The 23,386-nt window shown below is 35.5% G+C and overlaps 2 long non-coding RNA genes and 1 pseudogene across 2 annotated transcripts; 1 reads left to right on the plus strand and 2 right to left on the minus strand.

The window, feature by feature from the left end:
- The first annotated feature begins 6,644 nt into the window (after positions 1-6,644).
- Positions 6,645-7,476, plus strand: LOC127132006 (65-kDa microtubule-associated protein 6-like; annotated as a pseudogene).
- Positions 7,477-8,756: 1,280 nt separating this feature from the next.
- On the minus strand, positions 8,757-9,908 carry LOC127128749 (uncharacterized). Its single transcript, XR_007806019.1, has 3 exons — positions 9,327-9,908; positions 9,143-9,199; positions 8,757-8,934 (listed from the first exon to the last, which is right to left on the minus strand). It is a non-coding gene; the product is annotated as an uncharacterized LOC127128749 (long non-coding RNA).
- A 3,046-nt stretch (positions 9,909-12,954) lies between these two features.
- LOC127128750 (uncharacterized) lies at positions 12,955-22,294 on the minus strand. Its single transcript, XR_007806020.1, has 2 exons — positions 22,043-22,294; positions 12,955-13,132 (listed from the first exon to the last, which is right to left on the minus strand). It is a non-coding gene; the product is annotated as an uncharacterized LOC127128750 (long non-coding RNA).
- Positions 22,295-23,386: the final 1,092 nt, after the last annotated feature.

Raw genomic sequence — 23,386 nt, forward strand, 5'->3', positions numbered from 1 at the left:
TTTATCTAAAGTCCCAATAAAAAGATTTTGATAGTCATAGTTGGAAATTACTAGGATCTGAAATGAATTATAAACAATATACAAATTTTCATGTTGATGTACATAAATATCTATTAAAGACATATTTACCACATATGGATAACAATGACCAGAACAAGGCACTGGAAATTTTATATTATGGATTTCAAACTTTTTTATACAATACGAGCATGGGACACGAGAATGACACGTCAACACCAGTATTAATTTTAAAAAATAAATAATTTGAATGTGGTAAGTCAGTGTCAGAAACAGAAACCAACACGTGTCTGACATTGGACACACCTTTGATCGGAGGTGTAGGTTCTATAGATTAATTAACAAATTTATGTGATTTAATCTAATGTAATGCATGATACTCTATATGAAAAATAGTTGGGATGCAGACCGAATTATGCTTCCAAATCAAAGGTTCCCTTCTTCACTTTCTATATCTCATGGAAAAGGTCACAAATTACTATAAATTCAGAAAAAATAAACTGAACAAGTGAAGTAAGGCAGCCAGATTTAATATGGAAGAAATATTGATTTTAGACAAAGAACAAGTTCATTGAATCATTGCATAGTTCAAAAAAAACCTGAATAATATCTGAAAAAATATTCAAGTCAAGAAAAGGCTTCACGTTTTTATAAAACTTGTACATATTAATAAACGAAATCAACGAATGAACCTAAATAATTTGTTGAGCACAAACAAATCAAACCAAATTAAAAGAGGCAAACATAAGAACATTACCTCTAAGGGCCTCAAGTCTGACATGATCACAGCAAAAGAAACTAGCATCATTAGCTAAAGGTGTCATACCTACAAAGTATCGGACGATCAAGTTAGTTATGGATTCAAAATAATCTTTAGCTAGTGATGTTGGTTTGATCATTCTCTCGGGGTTGAGAACCTTCCTAAGTTGGAAATGACCTCCAAAGATGTACCAATTGTATGCCCTGCAGCATCAACACCTTCATTTGTAACCTCAATTGCTGCTCTCCCTATCAAATATGACAAAAAAAACAGTGAAATCAAAACACAATACAACCCTTACCCGAATAATATAAAAATGAAAGTGTCAGAAACAACCCAATATTTATTATAGATATGTGCAGTATTTACTATTTGTAAAAAAACAATCACTTAGCATACATTCTAAAAATCAAATGAACAGAGGCCATAGAAGAACATTACCTTAAATGACCACAAGACTCATTTTGATCTATTCATGACAAAAGCGTACATACCTTCCTATAAAGACTCGGACGAACAAGTTAGTTATCATTTCAAAATAATTTTGGAAAATAAAAAGAGTAACATTTTAGAATAAACAAAAAGACGGAATTATAAAAACGCATGATGTTATAAGCATAAAAGAGTGGCATTGACCTTTATGGGAAGTCTTTTGAAACAGGAAAAAGAACAAGATACAGTTAGAAAGTGCTACTGAACCAAACATCCTATTTCTAATTACCTTTGGAAGATACCAACAAGTTAAAGTAACTTACTTTCTATGAATGCATTATCTATATTGTGAGAACCAAATCAAAAACGGAAATCACGATTTCAAACAAAATTCAAAGTTTACACTTTACTTGTACAAATTACAAAAGGGCAATAATTGTCTTATATATTACTGTTCAAATAAACTTGTTTGAATAATATGTTGGGTCCATATACATGAAATTCTGGTTTTCAAAAACTGAGTTTGTTTTTCTACATGTAACCTCAAGAGCCAGTACCAAACCAAAGCTAAGTTGAAAGCTCTCAAATTTTATATACCCAGTCCCCTCGCCGCCTTTTATTTTCTCTACACACCTTCTCCCATTTCTTTCGCAAGATCTCGTGAGCTTAATAGGCATTATGAAGAACAACTCAAATTTCCAATGTTTTGCTTCAACTTTCACTAGGGACACCAGAATTTATATTTGAGGCATGACTCCCCACTTCAAACACAGCCTGACACCCAAAGTTTTCAGCCTCTGCCCATTTCCAATGTTTCAGAAGGCCCCCCATGTCAATGAATCTCATTCACTTAGCTCGGTTGAAGACCGGACTGTTAAGCATGGCCAGCAGCTCAAATCAAAGGTAAACTTCCTACCATGTTTTTAAGATGTTGCATTTCCTTTCTGTTTCATCATACTCATGAGCATAGCATGACACACCAAAGATGCGGTACCTGCAAAAACTCCGACGATCAAGTTAGTTATGAATTCAAAATAATTTTAGTAAATAAAAGAACATACTAATCACAGGCAGATCATAACAACTTCACAATTGCACAATCAAATAATAATAATTGAGAAAGATTGTCCATAAAACCATAACAAGGATATATTAAGTCAACCGTGCAATTTTTCTTATAGACGACACAAGAAGAAGATGGCTAATTTTAAATGATCTGTAGCCATGCTGTAGCTTCATTGAAGAAAAACCACTAGAGCAAATTTGTACAAATCAGAAAATATGATTTGGAAGTCATACAAAACGGAATCATATTCAGTAACTGCAAAAAATTTATTTCCTACAATAAATGTTACGTTTTCAACACCACCATCATGGCTAGTAACTAAACCAACAAGAATTCCAACAACGGCATTGGAGATTACTGGATCTGAAATGAGTTAAAAACAATTTGCAACTTTTCAAGTTGATGTGCATCAATATCTATTAAAGACACGGTTACTACATATGGATAATAATAACCCGGACAAGGCACTTAAAATCTCTATATAATACTGTTAAGAATGTGTGGTTTGGGCCTAACTCAACTCTACAAAAACGGTTAGTAGAGTGAGGACTGCCCCCACTTATAAACACATGTTTAGGCCATATATTGTCCGATGTGGGACTCTTAACAAACCCCCTCACACCCAGGACTGGACTTCTGCAGCGTGGAAATAAATGGTGGGTGGCCCGATAGCGGAAACCATAGTAGGTGGCCCACCGGATCTTAAACGAGACTCCCGTCAATCATACTACCTTTACCATGAGAGAGAAGCTCACTCGCTACTTATCGGGCAAACTGACAGCTACTAATATGCTCACTTTCTGTGACGCATTGGTGTGATGTGAACTACATAGACTTGGGAGGAAACTCGTTCATGGTGGCTTTTTGTCCAAAAATAACACAGCCAACTGCGACATCAAGTAATAGAAATTAAAAACGAATTAGATATTTCTCAGCCACCAAAAGGCAGTAGAAAACGCACACTGCCAAGCCACAAAACCGGAAAAATAGCGACCACAACATCAAGAGCCGCAAGCTCAAACGCTGCTGCCGTAAGCGCGCCGACGGCGTAACAAAACCTGAATCAACCATGGTCAAGTTCTTTTAACCAACAATCTTGTACATCAACAACACTGAAAAATACATCTCCTTTGCCCATATCTGAATTTGCTTCCGAGGCTATTGTGAAGTCACTGAGTTATGTGCGTTCCCTAGCGGCACAACACATTCCAAAGCGACTTCTTCATCCATCTACATCTTCAAGACCATCTTTCGCATCAGAGCAATCACTTTTGACATTGTCATCATTGTTAGATAAATCCTTCAGTTCCCAATTATGTCCAGCAAGCATCCAAGAAATGGTGGAGAAGGATTCAATCACTTCAACTATTTCAAAGTTATCTAAAGTTGAAAATTCTGACGAAGAGACAAACTTGTGTTCATTGCCCATGATGTTCTACAATGGTGTTGGCTTGAGGAGCAGCACCATCATCAATTTTAGCAATTCCAGCCCTCCATGAACGAGATCAACTCAAATCAGCAACATAATACCTCATCATAAAGCATGTTACAACCCTGCCACAAAAACCATTCAACCTGCCAACAATCATGCGACACCTTCCTCGAGCCAAGGCATGGAATTAGTTTGCAACAGAAAAGCAACAAACCTGCATTGCATGAACATCTACAACATGACAACAGACTGACAATATCACCTCGCAATTCACTAGCGAACCATGTCAAACCAATAGTAGCATAACAGTATCCGTGCAAGAATTTATCATAACAAGAACTTCACAAAGAACCCATGGCAGAAGTATTTCACTATCACCAAATAGACATTGATGGAAACAAGGCCTTCTCCCAGCTACAACAACAATTAGGATAATCTAGCCATCCATTCAAGCGACGACATTGCAACACCATGCAGAAGCTACTAAACACATACCATTTTGGAAATTTTTCCAAACTAAGAAAAATATTTGTACTTTGTTTAAGGAACACGGGAATGTGATTAGGGTCGCCCTGATCAAGGATAGAAAAACTGGACGGCATCAAGGTTGTTGTCTTATAAAGCATGCTACTTTGGAGGAAGTTTGCTTAAAATATGGACAGATTGAAGAGGTTTAGAAACAGAGTCATGGATGGTGCCTCCCTCCTGATGCTTGGCATCCAATCCAATATTGGTACATCTTTCAGTGCTGGTTTTCATGGTATGGAAGTCTCCGCAGTTACTCAATTTCAAGCTTAGTCTCCGTCGATAATGCCACAACAACAACCACTAGCCGACAATTCAAACGGAAATGAAAACCGACGGTAATGCATCAGCATTGCCGACAAGCACGCGCTGCCATCCAAGCCAAAGCAGCTGAACAAAACACAACCAACAAGCCAAGCTAGCGGCATCAATACGATCTAGTTACGATAAACGGTGATGCAAAACAGAAAACCGCAAATGCAATATCGCAGCAAACGTGCAGCATAACGGAAAAGATGCATCAAAGTCGTAAACAACAGAAAAGCCACGAACCAATTTCCTGCATAAAAAAACTTCTAACAATGCTCAATTCTGAGAAAATGTCCAAGCCCACTGGAAACTTCAGAACTATTCGTCAGGCGATTGAGGAGTTTTCTGCTGATGCTACCTAATTCTCTTTGGCCGATGCCGGCGATGCTGTTGATGATGCAAATTTTGTCTTTGAGACAGAAAATGCGGCAATTCTGAAGCTCACCAAAGAGCTTGCATGGTATGAATCAACTTTGCCTACAAAATCTTCTTTGAGAACTTGTCTGGAGGAACCTGGACTCACTGTCGTTCAGAAACTTTGGGCTCGCCTAATTATTCCAAGCATTTCGTAGGAGGAGTGATACTGAGCGGAGCACATTGGCACGACGCTTACGGATCTCGATGCAAAGAATATAAGGGATTGCCTGAGTTGTGATACCTCATGGCCATGTACAAAACACCAATAGCAGAACATGCAGAACAAGGCATGGTCGTTGACAAAATGCAGCAACAAAGTGCAGCAGGATCCACCTGCAATTGCAAGACGATAAACAACGAGGTCGGCAACTAGCAGTGATGCTGAAGCGGCAGATCCTACGGCGGCTACACCAGCTGTCTGGATAACTGCGACATTTTACCTCAGTCCATATTCTCCAAACCAAATTAGCAAACCAAGCATGTCAAACAGGAGCCTTATGATTTCCTGCGTAAGCATGACAGTGGTCGCGTTACCAGAATTCTGCAAACCAGCCCATCCGACACAGACGAAAACAAGGCTAAGCGCGTAGTGATCGTAACTGCTCTCTCTGCTGCAATTTTAAGTGGCCTGGAAGTGAATCAAGCATCAACACATTTCTATTCCTCTGAACAAGCGTATAGCTGCTTATAGATAATATGATAAGCCGGTCGTCCTCAACTGTCAATCATGATGGCACTTCTACGGACTCTGTGCAGGCAAATACAGTGTTTCGAAATGGTTACTTCAGCTATCAGTCTCGCCACAAAATCCCTATCATTGATTGGATTCTTTCTCACTGTACCTTCTGATAACCTGCAGCTTCGACAACAACCGTTACCATCATTGGATCCTGTTATTTCATCCAGACTTCATAAGAGGATGTAGGCATATGCTTGTCTGATATGTCTGGAGGAAAGCCTCTATACAAGAAGGCATATATATTTTCCAGCTCACCAATCCCAAAGGAGCTTGTAAACCACATTAAATATAATACAAGTGTCTTGCCACGCGTAAGAGCATTGAGAAAGATGAATTTGGAATATTTCCCAATAGCCAGCCGGGGGTTTATCATTGATCAAGAAACAACAACTGCTACTCCTGACCAGAAGACCAAGGACAAAGATGAGGGGGAGGCATGGCGACTGGAATGGGAAATATTGCTATCAATTCAGATATTGAGCCGCTCATGCATTCTCCATCAAATAAAGCCTCCCAAGGTAGCTGCGAGTAGTGCACGACTTTAATTCCAAGTTTTTTAATCAATGAAATGTATTAGTTGTGTTTTCTAAATAAATGACAAATTTTCAATTGTTTTATTCAATACCTCTCAAATAGTACCAATCTAGTTTTAAGTTTAATCTTTGAAAGAAACAATTCCTACGTCCTTAGAGCCGCCTACCGCCTCCTTTACTTCCACCCACCACGCCCTCAATCTACCGGCGCCCATATCTTACACGGAAGGAGTTTCTTCACCAACCAACTTGTCCCTTTTCACATCTTCAGCTACATTTTCCACAAATTCACCGGTTTCCCCGTAATCCTTTCATTTTTGTATCAATTTATTTACTTTTTAACCATTCATGTATATAATTCTCTCTATATTGCATTCAAACACCTACTTAATTATTCATAGCAACTAAATTAGATGCAATGTGTTAATGAGGTGCATACTCTCTGTGGTGTTCTTGGATTGGATTTCGGCCAAACAGTAGACGATGTACATCCGAGCTTGCACGGGACTCAGGTGGAGCAATCAACTAATATTAGCAATAGCACATTGGAAGGTTTAGAGAAGACCATTCTCAAGTTAAAAACCGAAAGAAAAGTCAGAATACAGAAGTTGAAGGATATTGTCGCTAACCTATTCGAACTTTGGAATTTGATGGACACGTCAAAAGAAGAGAGGAACACTTTTCTGAGGATTACTTCTATTGTTGCAACTTCGCCATAAGAAAACACCGAAAGAGGCGGTCTTTCAACAAATGTGATAGAGAAGGCTTCGGCAGAAGTGGAAAAACTTGCGAAACTAAAAGCAAGTAGAATGAAAGAACTTGTTTGTTTTTAAGAAGAGGTCAGAGTTAGAAGAAATATGTAGATTGACTCATATCGAACCTGATACAAGTACTGCTGCCGAGAAAGCTAGTGCATTAATAGATTCTGGCCTGGTTGATCCTTGTGAATTATTAGCTAGCATTGAAGCACAGATAGTGAAAGCTAAAGATGAAGCTTTGAGCAGAAGAGACGTAACCGGTAGAATTGATAAGTGGCTTTTTGCTTGTGAAGAGGAAAATTGGCTCGACGAATATAGCCAGGATGATAATAGGTACAGTGCTGGGCGAGGTGCTCACATTAATCTGAAGCGTGATGAACGAGCCAAAGTAACTGTAACCAAAATTCTAGGAATGGTTAACAATCTTATAAGCAAAACTCTAGCATGGGAATCTCATCATCTAAGAACTCTATCTTTTGTTTCTTAATCTTAAAATAGATGAAGAATAACTCACAATTTCCATCGTTTGCTTCATCTTCGATTAACCGAATCACTAGGAACCAGTTGTCACCAAACATTTTCACCCTCTGCCAATTCCAATGTTCCAGCAGGCCCGAGTCAATGACACTCATCCACTCGTATGTTGGGTTGAAGAACGGATGGTGCTTCCAATAGGGTAGACCGCAGGCTGTTTCTGTTCTTGAAAACTCTAGCAGCTTGTTGAGCATGATCAAAGGCGTCCCTGCATCACTTTCTAAATCTCATGGAACCGATCACAGCAAACCAAACTTCCTACCATTTCCTTTCTGTTTCATCATACTCATGAACATAGTATGACACTGCAAAGGTGTGGTACCTGCAAAAACTCCGACGGTCAAGTTATGAATTCAAAATAATATTGTAAATAAAAGAACATAGTATCTTATATATTCTCCCGCAGATCATGACAAGTTTACAATTGCATATTCAAATATTGAGAGATTATCCATAAAACCATAACAAGGGTATATTAAGTCAACCGTGCAATTTTTCTTATAGATTGCAGAAGGAGATGGATAATTTTAAATGAACTGTAGCAATGTTGTATCGAGTAAAGCTGAGACAATGACAAATCCCTGAAACGCACTAATTAATAAATTAACATATACAATACGGACATGGGACACGACAGTGACACGTCAACACCAGTAATAATTTAAAAAAATTAATCAATTGAATGTGGATGTGTCAGTGTCAGGAACCAACACGTGCCTGACATTGGACACACCTTTGATCGAAGGTGTAGATACTACAAATCAATTAACAAATTTATGTGATATAATCTAAAGAAATGCATGAAACTCTATATGAAAAATAACTGGGATGCAGACCGAATTATACTTCCAAATCAAAGGTTCCCTGCATCACTTTCTATTCTCATGGAACCGGTCACCAATTACTATAAATTCAGGAAAAATAAACTGAACAAGTGGACTAAGGCCGCCAAATTTAATATGGAAGAAATATTTAATTTAAACAAAGAATAAGTTCATTTAATCATTACATAGTTCAAAAAAGACCTGAATAATATCTGAAAAAATGTTCAAGTCATGACAAGGCTCCACGATTTTATAGAACTTGTACATTAATAAATGAAATCAACGAATGAACCTGAATAATTTGTTGAGCACAAACAAATCAGACCAAATTAAAAGAGGCAAACAGAAGAACATTACCTCTAAGGACCTCAAGACTGACATGGTCATAGCAAAGGTGTGGTACCTACAAAGCATCGGACGATCTAGTTAGTTGTGGATTCAAAATAATCTTTAGCTAGTGATGTTGGTTTGATCACACTCTTGGGGTTGAGAACCTTCCTAAGTTTGAACACGACCTCCAAAAATGTACCAATTGTATGCCCTGCAGCATCAACACCTTCATTTGTAACCTCAACGGCTGGCTCTCCCTATCAAATATAACCCAAAAAATATGACCAAAAGAAACAGTGAAATCAAAACACAATACAACCCTTATCATTATAATATAAAAAAGAAAGTGCGAGAAGCTGCTCAATATTTGTTATGGATTTGTGCAGTATTTACTACTTGTAACAAAACAATCACGTTGCATTTATTGTAAAAACCAAATGAAAAGAAGCAATAGAAGAACATTACCTGTAATGACCTCAAGACTCATTTTGATCTATTCATGACAAGAGCGTAAATACTTTCCTACAAAGAATCGGACGAACAAGTTAGTTATAATTTTGGGAAATAAAAAGAGTAACATTTTAGAGTAAACAAAAAGACGAAATTATAACAACACATGATGTTATAAGCATAAAAGAGTGACACTGACCTTTATGGGAAGTCTTTGAAGTTCAAGATTTCTGGAGCTCAGAAGCAAGCTCAACTTGTCTGCCTCAAGCCTGACTTTGCAGCCACCTTGAACTTGTGGGGGAGTATTAGTGTATATTCTAGAGTGCCATGTCATCATAACTAACGTGTAGTTAGTTAGTGTGTGTGGTGTAGGTTAAGTCCAGTAGTGGCACAGGTTATAATACCTATATATATCCTATTCACTGTAACAGAATAAAAATATATAACAAACAGAATCAATACATAACAGAATTCAGATCCACTTTCTCTCTCTCTCTCTCTTTTCTCTCCTTCCTTCCTTTCACTCTAATACAAATCAATCCACATTACCCCACCATACCTAGGCATTCTTTTCGTTTTCATCAAGTCCTTTTCATTCAGGTGCAATCACATTAAGCCCGTTATCCGTACATACTCATAGTAAAGTGACCGGTTAGTGATTATGCTCTTAAGCATGGGGCTCTGGTACATAAGTTGGTGTAACCCCTTTATTTAACCCAATTTGCAGTTGTGGGGGATTGGATCCTAATCCACCCTACCAAATTCAGCACCAGATACCTCTGAACCAACCAACAACAGGCATATTCTTATATATATATATATATATATATATATATATATATATATATATATATATATATATATATATATATATATATATATATATATATATATATATATATATATATATATATATATATATATATATTTTTTTTTTTTTTTCTTCTGCATGTTTCGCATATGTCTTTATTTTACTGGGTTAAATGACCTTGTGAGAGTCACCTAGCCCGAATTTTCATATGACTTAAGAACAAAGCAGGAATTATTTTTCTAAGCATGGGACTCTGGTACATAAGTTGGTGTAACCCATTTACTTAACCCAATTTGCAGTTGTGGGGGATTGGATCGTAATCCACCCTACCAAGTTCAGTACCAGATACCTCTGAACCAACCAACAATAGGCATATTCTTATATATATATATATATATATATATTTTTTTTTTTTTCTTCTGCATGTTTCGCATATGTCTTTATTTTACTGGGTTAAATGACCGTGTGAGAGTCACCTAGCCCGAATTTTCATATGACTTGAGAACAAAGCAGGAAATTTTTTTGTGATCATTCACTTATTTTCATCGGTACCTTACGTAGAGCATGCTTAAGCCGGAGCTGACTGTAAGGATAAACTACTTAAGGACTTTTTTGGAACAAAAATTAGGGCCACAGCATATGGGTTATCGGGATAGACTCTTATAATCATGAACCCTACGGTGTTAAGACAATACATGTTTTTAAAAAAAGTTTTCCTAAATCTTTTAAATCTCGTCATAAACCTGTCTTATAGCCTGAATATTCAAGATGCACTGTTTTCTGTGCTCACAATTTTTTTTTGGTAAGATTAAAGAAATGGAAGAAATACGGATACACTACACAGATGACTCGTCAAACACATGTTATTTTATTGAAAGGAAAAGCAAACAACTAAAAACGCACAAAACATACTAAAAATAAAGAAAAACAATAAAAAACGATAAAAATCTCCTCCCGCGCTTAAACCGAACATTGTCCCCAATGTTTCGATATGAGATAGGGTAGGAGTAACCTGGAAGAGAGAGAAAGAGAACCATGGGCGATCACCGTACCGTCACCGTCACGAGCATTTACTTTAACAAATATTGTAGACTCGAAGACACGAGGAGGAATTGGGTGAAGGGGGAATAAGGAAACAACAAAATTAAATGAGGGATATTGTTGTTAAGGACAGACGAGGGCATCAGGTTTATAGGGTAACATGCCATATTAGCATAATATCCCCCATAATCAGAATGGAACATTACCATAGAGAAGTAAGGTCCAAGCGGTTACTACAAGATGCATATTTTTACGTCTGGCTACCCCATTTTGTGAAGGTGTATGAGGGCAAGATGTTGTATCGAATAAAACTGAGACGATGACAAATCCCTGCAACCACAATAGAAGGAAAACCACTTCAGCAAATTTGTACAAATCAGAACATATGCAGGATGACTTTTTATCTAAAGTCCCAATAAAAAGATTTTGATAGTCATAGTTGGAAATTACTAGGATCTGAAATGAATTATAAACAATATGCAAATTTTCATGTTGATGTACATAAATATCTATTAAAGACACATTTACCACATATGGATAACAATGACCAGAACAAGGCACTGGAAATTTCATCTATGGATTTCAAACTTTTTTATACAATACGAGTATGGGACACGAGAATGACACGTCAACACCAGTATTAATTTTAAAAGATAAATAATTTGAATGTGGTAAGTCAGTGTCAGAAACAGAAACCAACACGTGTCTGACATTGGACACACCTTTGATCGGAGGTGTAGGTTCTATAGATTAATTAACAAATTTATGTGACTTAATCTAATGTAATGCATGAAACTCTATATGAAAAATAGTTGGGGTGCAGACCGAATTATGCTTCCAAATCAAAGGTTCCCTGCATTACTTTCTATATCTCATGGAAAAGGTCACAAATTACTATAAATTAAGAAAAAATAAATTGAACAAGTGAAGTAAGGCAGCCAGATTTAATATGGAAGAAATATTGAATTTAGACAAAGAATAAGTTCATTTAATCATTGTATAGTTAAAAAAAAAACCTGAATAATATCTAAAAAAATGTTCAAGTCAAGAAAAGGCTTCACGTTTTTATAAAACTTGTACATATTAATAAACGAAATCAACGAATGAACCTTAATAATCTGTTGAGCACAAACAAATCAAACCAAATTAAAATAGGCAAACATAAGAACATTACCTCTAAGGGCCTCAAGTCTGACATTATCACAGCAAAGGAAACCAGCATCACTAGCTAAAGGTGTGGTACCTACAAAGTATCAGACGATCAAGTTAGTTATGGATTCAAAATAATCTTTAGCTAGTGATGTTGGTTTGATCGTACTCTTGGGGTTGAGAACCTTCCTCTAAGTTGGAAATGACCTCCAAAGATGTACCAATTGTATGCCCTGCAGCATCAACACCTTCATTTGTAACCTCAATTGCTGCTCTCCCTATCAAATATGACCAAAAGAAACAGTGAAATCAAAACACAATACAACCCTTACCCGTATAATATAAAAAAGAAAGTGTCAGAAACAGCCCAATATTTTTTATAGATTTGTACATTATTTTCTATTTGTAACAAAACAATCACTTAGGATACATTCTAAAAATCAAATGAACAGATGCCATAGAAGAACATTGCCTTAAATGACCACAAGACTCATTTTGATCTATTCATGACAAGAGCGTACATACCTTCCTACAAAGACTCAGACGAACAAGTTAGTTATCACTTCAAAATAATTTTGGGGAATAAAAAGAGTAACATTTTAGAATAAACAAAAAGACGGAATTATAAAAACGCATGATGTTATAAGCATAAAAGAGTGGCATTGACCTTTATGGGAAGTCTTTTGAAAGAGGAAAAAGAACAAGATACAGTTAGAAAGTGCTACTGAACCAAACATCCTATTTCTAATTACCTTTGGAAGATACCTACAAGTTAAAGTAACTTACTTTCTATGAATGCATTATCTATATTGTGAGAACCAAATCAAAAACGGAAATCACGATTTCAAACAAAATTCAAAGTTTACACTTTACTTGTACAAATTACAAAAGGGCAATAATTGTCTCATATATTACTATCAAATAAACTTGTTTGAATAATATGTTGGGTCCATATACATGAAATTCTGGTTTTCAAAAACTGAGTTTGTTTTTCTACATGCAACCTCAAGAGCCAGAGCTAAGTTGAAAGCTCTCAAATTTTATATACCCAGTCCCCTCCCCGCCTTTTATTTTCTCTACACACCTTCTCCCATTTCTTTCGCAAGATCTCGTGAGCTTAATAGGCATTATGAAGAACAACTCAAAATTCCAATGTTTTGCTTCAACTTTCACTAGGGACACCAGAATTTATATTTGAGGCATGACTCCCCACTTCAAACATAGCCTGACACCCAAAGTTTTCAGCCTCTGCCCATTTCCAATGTTTCAGAAGGCCCCCCATGTCAATGAATCTCATTCACTTAGCTCGGTTGAAGACCGGACTGTTAAGCATGGCCAGCAGCTCAAATCAAAGGTAAACTTCCTACCATGTTTTTAAGATGTTGCATTTCCTTTCTGTTTCATCATACTCATGAGCATAGCATGACACACCAAAGATGCGGTACCTGCAAAAACTCCGACGATCAAGTTAGTTATGAATTCAAAATAATTTTAGTAAATAAAAGAACATACTAATCACAGGCAGATCATAACAACTTCACAATTGCACAATCAAATAATAATAATTGAGAAAGATTGTCCATAAAACCATAACAAGGATATATTAAGTCAACCGTGCAATTTTTCTTATAGACGACACAAGAAGAAGATGGCTAATTTTAAATGAACAGTAGCCATGTTGTAACTTCATTGAAGAAAAACCACTAAAGCAAATTTGTACAGATCAGAAAATATGATTAGGAAGTCATACAAAACGGAATCATATTCAGTAACTGCAAAAAATCTGTTTCCTACAACGTTACGTTTTCAACACCGCCATCATGGCTAGTAACTAAACCAACAAGAATTCCACCAAGGGCATTGGAGATTACTGGATCTGAAATGAGTTAAAAACAATTTGCAACTTTTCAAGTTGATGTGCATCAATATCTATTAAAGACACGGTTACTACATATGGATAATAATAACCCGGACAAGGCACTTAAAATCTCTATATAATACAATTAACATACAGAATACGGACGTAGGACACGTCGACACCAGTAATAATTTGAAAAAAATGAATAAATTGAATGTAGATTTGGGTCGGTGTTGGACACCGGACATGCCGTTGATAAGAGGTGTGGAGGATGCTTCAGAGCAATTAACAAATTGAATACACTTTCAAAATCTACCTACTAGTAATACATGGAAGGCGGTTGAAAAGGTTAACCACACTATAAACTATTACATGTAATCTATACATGGTATAATGATATCAAAATCTACCACCACACTATAAACTATTAGTATAGCAAACATAAAATACAGAGAATTAATTAAATTATGACACAGCATGATGAATCAGCTATCTACTAGTAATACATGGAAGGCCGTTGAAAAGGTTAACCTTAAGTACAAGATTTTCTTAAACAAAGAGCATATTATTTAACAGCAATCATTCTATAACAAATAGAGATAACAGGTTTAGTATAGTGGTGCGGTGTCACAGTGAAGTGAGAAAATCATCAAACCTTCTTGTAGGACTAGCCACTCTCAAGAAAAATCTAATACAGTTTGGGGTTGGGACTCCACAAGTACGTTTCAAAATGAAAACACAATACCACCCACACCACTATAAAAAAAGTAAGTGCCAGAAACAGCTCATTGTATTTGGAAAGTAGCATTTGTGCAGTATTTAGTATTTATAACAAAACAATCACCTTGCATATATTGTAAAAAACAAATGGAAAGAGAAAACACAAGAACATTATTACCTGTAATGACTTTAAGACTGATTTTGATATATTCATGATGTGAGCATACCAAGGTTGTGCTACCTGCCTGCAAAGACTCTGACAATCAAGTAAAACTAACAACCAGAACCAATTCCAATTGGATTGTGCAATAGACCTTTTGACAAAAAAACCCATATTGGTCAGTGCAGTTAATATAAGTGCAACTAATGTACTACTGCAAAACTAAGCTACTCTATAGAACCGGGTACATCGATGAGATGGTGAATAAAACCTAGTGTCTATACATAATACAATAAGATGCAAGGCATATCCGTAAAACTCGTGTAGAGCCTTCTCACTCTCAGGGATTGTTAAGTGACAACTTACTTAGGCCCTAAAACTCTAATTCACCTGTAGCAAGTAAAAGCTCCCATACATCAACATGCATGAAAAAGCAGGTACACATTGCTTCTACACTCAAAACCTAAAACTCTTCTGTACAAATCCAGTCAGCACTCCATGAGTATTCTTTCATAGTTAGCCACAAATATTTGCAAACCTCCAATTTCCGAAACATGCACTAACAGCCCTGCAAAAATAGTCCATAATAAGCACACAACCAAACCTCCAACACAAGCGGTTAGCGAACAAGATAGCAACATATTAACATAGCAGTTTTAACTGCAGGAGAGTGCTTATTAGTGGGATAATTTAGGGCAGCAAGGTCATCAAGAGAACAAGACATAACAAACTAAAACTGTTTACAGCAAGAAGATCATTCATTCTGCAGTAAGATCAATTCAGAAACTGCAGCAATCCAATGTCAATCAGGACTTCACACCTCATGTTCGACAAACTACTGCACAACACCCTACATAATATAAGTCTCCTACACTACTTCACTCTTCAATTAACGGAATGATCACACAGTTAACAACTCTCTTAATCACTAACATTCAGATTCAAAATAGAAAAATCAAATTGAACCTAAATTAACCACTCATTCTAACTAACTAACAGATTTGCGTTCATTTGCTAACAAATTAATTTGCAGTGAATTTCATATTGCATTTGAGCTGAATTTCTAACAAACTTTGAAACCTATAAATTCAACATTACCTGCAATCCTTAGAGTGATTCATTCTGCATTTTTTTCCACTCTTAAAACTCTCTGGTTTTTTTCACTCTTAAAACCTATCGGCTGATCCACCAGAATTCCCTGTCACTCTGGGAGAAGCAAAAGCAGAAGTCTTCCGCTGACCTCTTAAGCACTGCATAGGGGAAGTAAACAAAGTCACAGAGAAGAAGACACGGGCAGATTATTTGATTATATCAGTAGTGAAAGATGTTTATCAGCTTAAACAAAATCAAAATGTGTAAGTAATCACTGCTTGTTCGTTAGGCTTTTAAATTTTTCTGCATGATGGAACATTCTTGATATAGAGTATACACCATATCAGTGAACAACTATACTACTAATCTTCACATGTATAAGCATCAATTTTGTTCACCTGAGGATGATTTATTTTGATTTACCTTCCGTGTTTGTTCATCTTTAGCCCAATTTCTTGCCACAAATAAAAAATCAGCAAACCACATTGAGCAACCTAGAACCTGCATAGATAAGTTAAGATCAAATTTTCATCTCACAACCTATTTACCAAAAAGTTTGTCTTTTAAGTGCTTATGTATAAAAAGTTACATAAAGGTATTAGATTTCATTCTTCGTAATGGCAACAGTGCTACTAAGACTGTGCTGTCACACATTGTTTTTGTACTAATAAAGTTTAACCTGGAATTTTAAGAAGTCTCAATATGCATTGTAGCATTATTAGCAACACGCCACATGACATAACAAATGTCATATGGACAAACCTGCTATAAAGTTCCTGGACAGAAATGATGAAATTGAACATAATAGTTACTAAATATTTAAAATTTTAATCCAAGAGTAAAGTTTTGTAAAAGATGTATTCAATAAAAACTTGTTGAGCAACGCAACACAACCTATGTGTAAAATATTATAAGTGGATTTTTTTTTTAAATTGTAAAGTGAAAAAGGAAAAAGAACAAGATACGGTTAGGAAGTCATAGTTAACCACCCATACTAAATGCCATTCTATTTCTAGTTACTTTACCTGAAGGAGTTTGATCCTACTCATCATGACACAACAATAGTAACAGATGGATGGATTCAAAATAACATTGGGGAAATAAAACAACATACCTAACAGAATCAATTGAAATGAATAAAAAGTTGTTAGTTACTATCTAAATGACATCAAGATTGCGATTTTCCTCTTTCTTTCAGCATCCATGGCTTCTTGAGTGTTGTTGATGAGACGAAACAGTTCTAATCGCATCTCACCAAGCTATATAATTTCATCCACTAACCGTAAGCGTCTTTTCTGCAGTGGCGAGGAAGTATGATGAGGTGACGATAGTGTGATCATTTGAGGAATCTCATCATCTAAGAACTCTATCTTTTGTTTCTTAATCTTAAAATAGATGAAGAATAACTCACAATTTCCATTGTTTGCTTCATCTTCGATTAACCGAATCACTAGGAACCAGTTGTCACCAAACATTTTCACCCTCTGCCAATTCCAATGTTCCAGCAGGCCCGAGTCAATGACACTAATCCACTCGTAGTTGGGTTGAAGAACGGATGGTGCTTCCAATAGGGTAGACCGCAGGCTGCTTCTGTTCTTGAAAACTCTAGCAGCTTGTTGAGCATGATCAAAGGCGTCCCTGCATCACTTTCTAAATCTCATGGAACCGATCACAGCAAACCAAACTTCCTACCATTTCCTTTCTGTTTCATCATACTCATGAACATAGTATGACACGGCAAAGGTGTGGTACCTGCAAAAACTCCGACGGTCAAGTTATGAATTCAAAATAATATTGTAAATAAAAGAACATAGTATCTTATATATTCTCCCGCAGATCATGACAAGTTTACAATTGCATATTCAAATATCGAGAGATTATCCATAAAACCATAACAAGGGTATATTAAGTCAACCGTGCAATTTTTCTTATAGATTGCAGAAGGAGATGGATAATTTTAAATGAACTGTAGCAATGTTGTATCGAGTAAAGCTGAGACAATGACAAATCCCTGAAACGCACTAATTAATAAATTAACATATACAATACGGACATGAGACACGACAGTGACACGTCAACACCAGTAATAATTTAAAAAAATTAATCAATTGAATGTGGATGTGTCAGTGTCAGGAACCAACGCGTGCCTGACATTGGACACACCTTTGATCGAAGGTGTAGATACTACAAATCAATTAACAAATTTATGTGATATAATCTAAAGAAATGCATGAAACTCTATATGAAAAATAACTGGGATGCAGACCGAATTATACTTCCAAATCAAAGGTTCCCTGCATCACTTTCTATTCTCATAGAACCGGTCACCAATTACTATAAATTCAGGAAAAATAAACTGAACAAGTGGACTAAGGCCGCCAAATTTAATATGGAAGAAATATTTAATTTAAACAAAGAATAAGTTCATTTAATCATTGCATAGTTTAAAAAAGACCTGAATAATATCTGAAAAAAATTTCAAGTTAAGACAAGGCTTGACGATTTTATAAAACTTGTACATTAATAAATGAAATCAACGAATGAACCTGAAAAATTTGTTGAGCACAAACAAATCAAACCAAATTAAAAGAGGCAAACAGAAGAACATTATCTCTAAGGACATCAAGACTGACATGGTCATAGCAAAGGTGTGGTACCTACAAAGCATTGGACGATCTAGTTAGTTGTGGATTCAAAATAATCTTTAGCTAGTGATGTTGGTTTGATCACACTTTTGGGGTTGAGAACCTTCCTAAGTTTGAACACGACCTCCAAAGATGTACCAATTGTATGCCCTGCAGCATCAACACCTTCATTTGTAACCTCAACGGCTGACTCTCCCTATGAAATATGACCCCAAAAATATGACCAAAAGAACCAGTGAAATCAAAACACAATACAACCCTTATCAGTATTATGTATATGTATATGTATATGTATGTATTATGTATATGTATATATATATATATACATGTATATATACATATATATATATATATATATATATATATATATATATATATATATATATATATATATATATATATATATATATATATATATATATATAGATATATATATATATATATATATATATATATATATATATATATATATATATATATATATATATGCATATGTATATGTATATATATGTATATATGCATATGTATATATGTATATATATATGTATATATGCATATATATATATATATATATATATATATATATATATATATATATATATATATATATATATATATATATATATATATATATATATATATATATATATATATATATATATATTTATTTTTTCTTCTGCATGTTTCGCATATGTCTTTATTTTACTAGGTTAAAAGACCGTGTGAGAGTCACCTAGTCCAAATTTTCATATGACTTGAGAACAAAGCAGGAAATTTTTTTGTGATCATTCACTTATTTTCATCGGTCCCCTACGTAGAGCATGCTTAAGCCGGAGCTGACTGCAAGGATAAACTACTTATGGACTTATTTGGAACAAAATTTGGGACCACAACATATGGGGTATCGGGATCGACTCTTATAATCATGAAGCCTACGTTGTTAAGACAATACCGATTTTTAAAAAAAAAAATCCTAAGTCTTTTACATCTCGTCATAAACCTGTCTTATAGCCTTAATATTCAAGATGCACTGTTTTCTTTGCTCACAAATTTTTTTTGGTAAGATTAAAGAAATGGGAGAAATACGGATACACTACACAAATGACTCGTCAAACACATGTTATTTTATTGAAAGGAAAAACAAACAACTAAAAACGCACAAAACATACTAAAAATAAAGAAAAACGATAAAAATCTCCTCCCGCACTTAAACCGAACATTGTCCCCAATGTTTCGATATGAGATAGGGTAGGAGTAACCTGGAAGAGAGAGAAAGAGAACCATGGGTGATCACCGTACCGTCACCGTCACGAGCATTTACTTTAACAAATAGCGTAGACTCGAAGACACGAGGAGGAATTGGCTGAAGGGGGAATAAGGAAACAACAAAATTAAGTGAGAGATATTGTTGTTAAGGACAGACGAGAGCATGAGGTTTATAAGGTAACATGCCATATTAGCATAATATCCCCCAGAACCAGAATGGAACATTACCATAGAGAAGTAAGGTCCAAACGGTTTCTACAAGATGCATATTTTTACGTCCGGCTACCCCATTTTGTTAAGGTGTATAAGGGCAAGATGTTGTATCGAATAAAACTGAGACGATGACAAATCCCTGCAACCACAATTGAAGGAAAACCACCTCAGCAAATTTGTACAAATCAGAACATATGCAGGATGACTTTTTATCTAAAGTCCCAATAAAAAGATTTTGATAGTCATGGTTGAAAATTACTAAGATCTGAAATGAATTATAAACAATATACAAATTTTCATGTTGATGTACATAAATATCTATTAAAGACATATTTACCACATATGGATAACAATGACCAGAACAAGGTACTGGAAATTTTATATTATGGATTACAAACTTTTTTATACAATACGAGCATGGGACACGAGAATGACACGTCAACACCAGTATTAATTTTAAAAAATAAATAATTTGAATCTGGTAAGTCAGTGTCAGAAACAGAAACCAACACGTGTCTGACATTGGACACACCTTTGATCGGAGGTGTAGGTTCTATAGATTAATTAACAAATTTATGTGATTTAATCTAATGTAATGCATGATACTCTATATGAAAAATAGTTGGGGTGCAGACCGAATTATGCTTCCAAATCAAAGGTTCCCTTCATCACTTTCTATATCTCATGGAAAAGGTCACAAATTACTATAAATTCAGAAAAAATAAACTGAACAAGTGAAGTAAGGCAGCCAGATTTAATATGGAAGAAATATTGATTTTAGACAAAGAACAAGTTCATTTAATCATTGCATAGATCAAAAAAAACCTGAATAATATCTGAAAAAATATTCAAGTCAAGAAAAGGCTTCACGTTTTTATAAAACTTGTACATATTAATAAACGAAATCAACGAATGAACCTGAATAATCTGTTGAGCACAAACAAATGAAACCAAATTAAAAGAGGCAAACATAAGAACATTACCTCTAAGGGCCTCAAGTCTGACATGATCACAGCAAAAGAAACCAGCATCATTAGCTAAAGGTGTGATACCTACAAAGTATCGGACGATCAAGTTAGTTATGGATTCAAAATAATCTTTAGCTAGTGATGTTGGTTTGATCATACTCTCGGGGTTGAGAACCTTCCTAAGTTGGAAATGACCTCCAAAGATGTACCAATTGTATGCCCTGCAGCATCAACACCTTCATTTGTAACTTCAATTGCTGCTCTCCCTATCAAATATGACCCAAAAAAACAGTGAAATCAAAACACAATACAACCCTTACCCGAATAATATAAAAATGAAAGTGTCAGAAACAGCCCAATATTTATTATAGATTTGTGCAGTATTTATTATTTGTAACAAAACAATCACTTAGCATACATTCTAAAAATCAAATGAACAGAGGCCATAGAAGAACATTACCTTAAATGACAACAAGACTCATTTTGATCTATTCATGACAAGAGCGTACATACCTTCCTACAAAGACTCGGACGAACAAGTTAGTTATCACTTCAAAATAATTTTGGGAAATAAAAATAGTAACATTTTAGAGTAAACAAAAAGACGGAGTTATAAAAATGCATGATGTTATAAGCATAAAAGAGTGGCATTGACCTTTATGGGAAGTCTTTTGAAAGAGGAAAAAGAACAAGATACAGTTAGAATGTCCTACTGAACCAAACATCCTATTTCTAATTACCTTTGGAAGATACCAACAAGTTAAAGTAACTTACTTTCTATGAATGTAGTATCTATATTGTGAGAACCAAATCAAAAACGGAAATCACAATTTCAAACAAAATTCAAAGTTTACACTTTACTTGTAAAAATTACAAAAGGGCAATAATTGTCTTATATATTACTGTCAAATAAACTTGTTTGAATAATATGTTGGGTCCATATACATGAAATTCTGGTTTTCAAAAACTGAGTTTGTTTTTCTACATGCAACCTCAAGAGCCAGTACCAAACCAAAGCTAAGTTGAAAGCTCTCAAATTTTATATACCCAGTCCCCTCCCCGCCTTTTATTTTCTCTACACACCTTCTCCCATTTCTTTCGCAAGATCTCGTGAGCTTAATAGGCATTATGAAGAACAACTCAAATTTCCAATGTTTTGCTTCAACTTTCACTAAGGACACCAGATTTATATTTGAGGCATGACTCCCCACTTCAAACACGGCCTGACACTCAAAGTTTTCAGCCTCTGCCCATTTCCAATGTTTCAGAAGGCCCCCCATGTCAATGAATCTCATTCACTTAGCTCGGTTGAAGACCGGACTATTAAGCATGGCCAGCAGCTCAAATCAAAGGTAAACTTCCTACCATGTTTTTAAGATGTTGCATTTCCTTTCTGTTTCATCATACTCATGAGCATAGCATGACACACCAAAGATGCGGTACCTGCAAAAACTCCGACGATCAAGTTAGTTATGAATTCAAAATAATTTTAGTAAATAAAAGAACATACTAATCACAGGCAGATCATAACAACTTCACAATTGCACAATCAAATAATAATAATTGAGAAAGATTGTCCATAAAACCATAACAAGGATATATTAAGTCAACCGTGCAATTTTTCTTATAGACGACACAAGAAGAAGATGGCTAATTTTAAATGAACTGTAGCCATGCTGTAGCTTCATTGAAGAAAAACCACTAAAGCAAATTTGTACAAATCAGAAAATATGATTTGGAAGTCATACAAAACGGAATCATATTCAGTAACTGCAAAAAATTTATTTCCTACAATAAACGTTACGTTTTCAACACCGCCATCATGGCTAGTAACTAAACCAACAAGAATTCCATCAAGGGCATTGGAGATTACTGGATCTGAAATGAGTTAAAAACAATTTGCAACTTTTCAAGTTGATGTGCATCAATATCTATTAAAGACACGGTTACTACATATGGATAATAATAACCCGGACAAGGCACTTAAAATTTCTATATAATACTGTTAAGAATGTGTGGTTTGGGCCTAACTCAACTCTACAAAAACGGTTAGTAGAGTGAGGACTGCCCCCACTTATAAACACATGTTCAGGCCATATATTGTCCGATGTGGGACTCTTAACAAACCCCCTCACGCCCAGGACTGGACTTCTGCAGCGTGGAAATAAATGGTGGGTGGCCCGATAGCGGAAACCATAGTAGGTGGCCCACCGGATCTTAAACGAGACTCCCGTCAATCATACTACCTTTACCATGAGAGAGAAGCTCACTCGCTACTTATCGGGCAAACTGACAGCTACTAATATGCTCACTTTCTGTGACGCATTGGTGTGATG

The sequence above is a fragment of the Lathyrus oleraceus genome, chromosome 3 (genome assembly GCF_024323335.1).
Source record: "Lathyrus oleraceus cultivar Zhongwan6 chromosome 3, CAAS_Psat_ZW6_1.0, whole genome shotgun sequence".
NCBI classification, from domain to species: domain Eukaryota; kingdom Viridiplantae; phylum Streptophyta; class Magnoliopsida; order Fabales; family Fabaceae; genus Lathyrus; species Lathyrus oleraceus.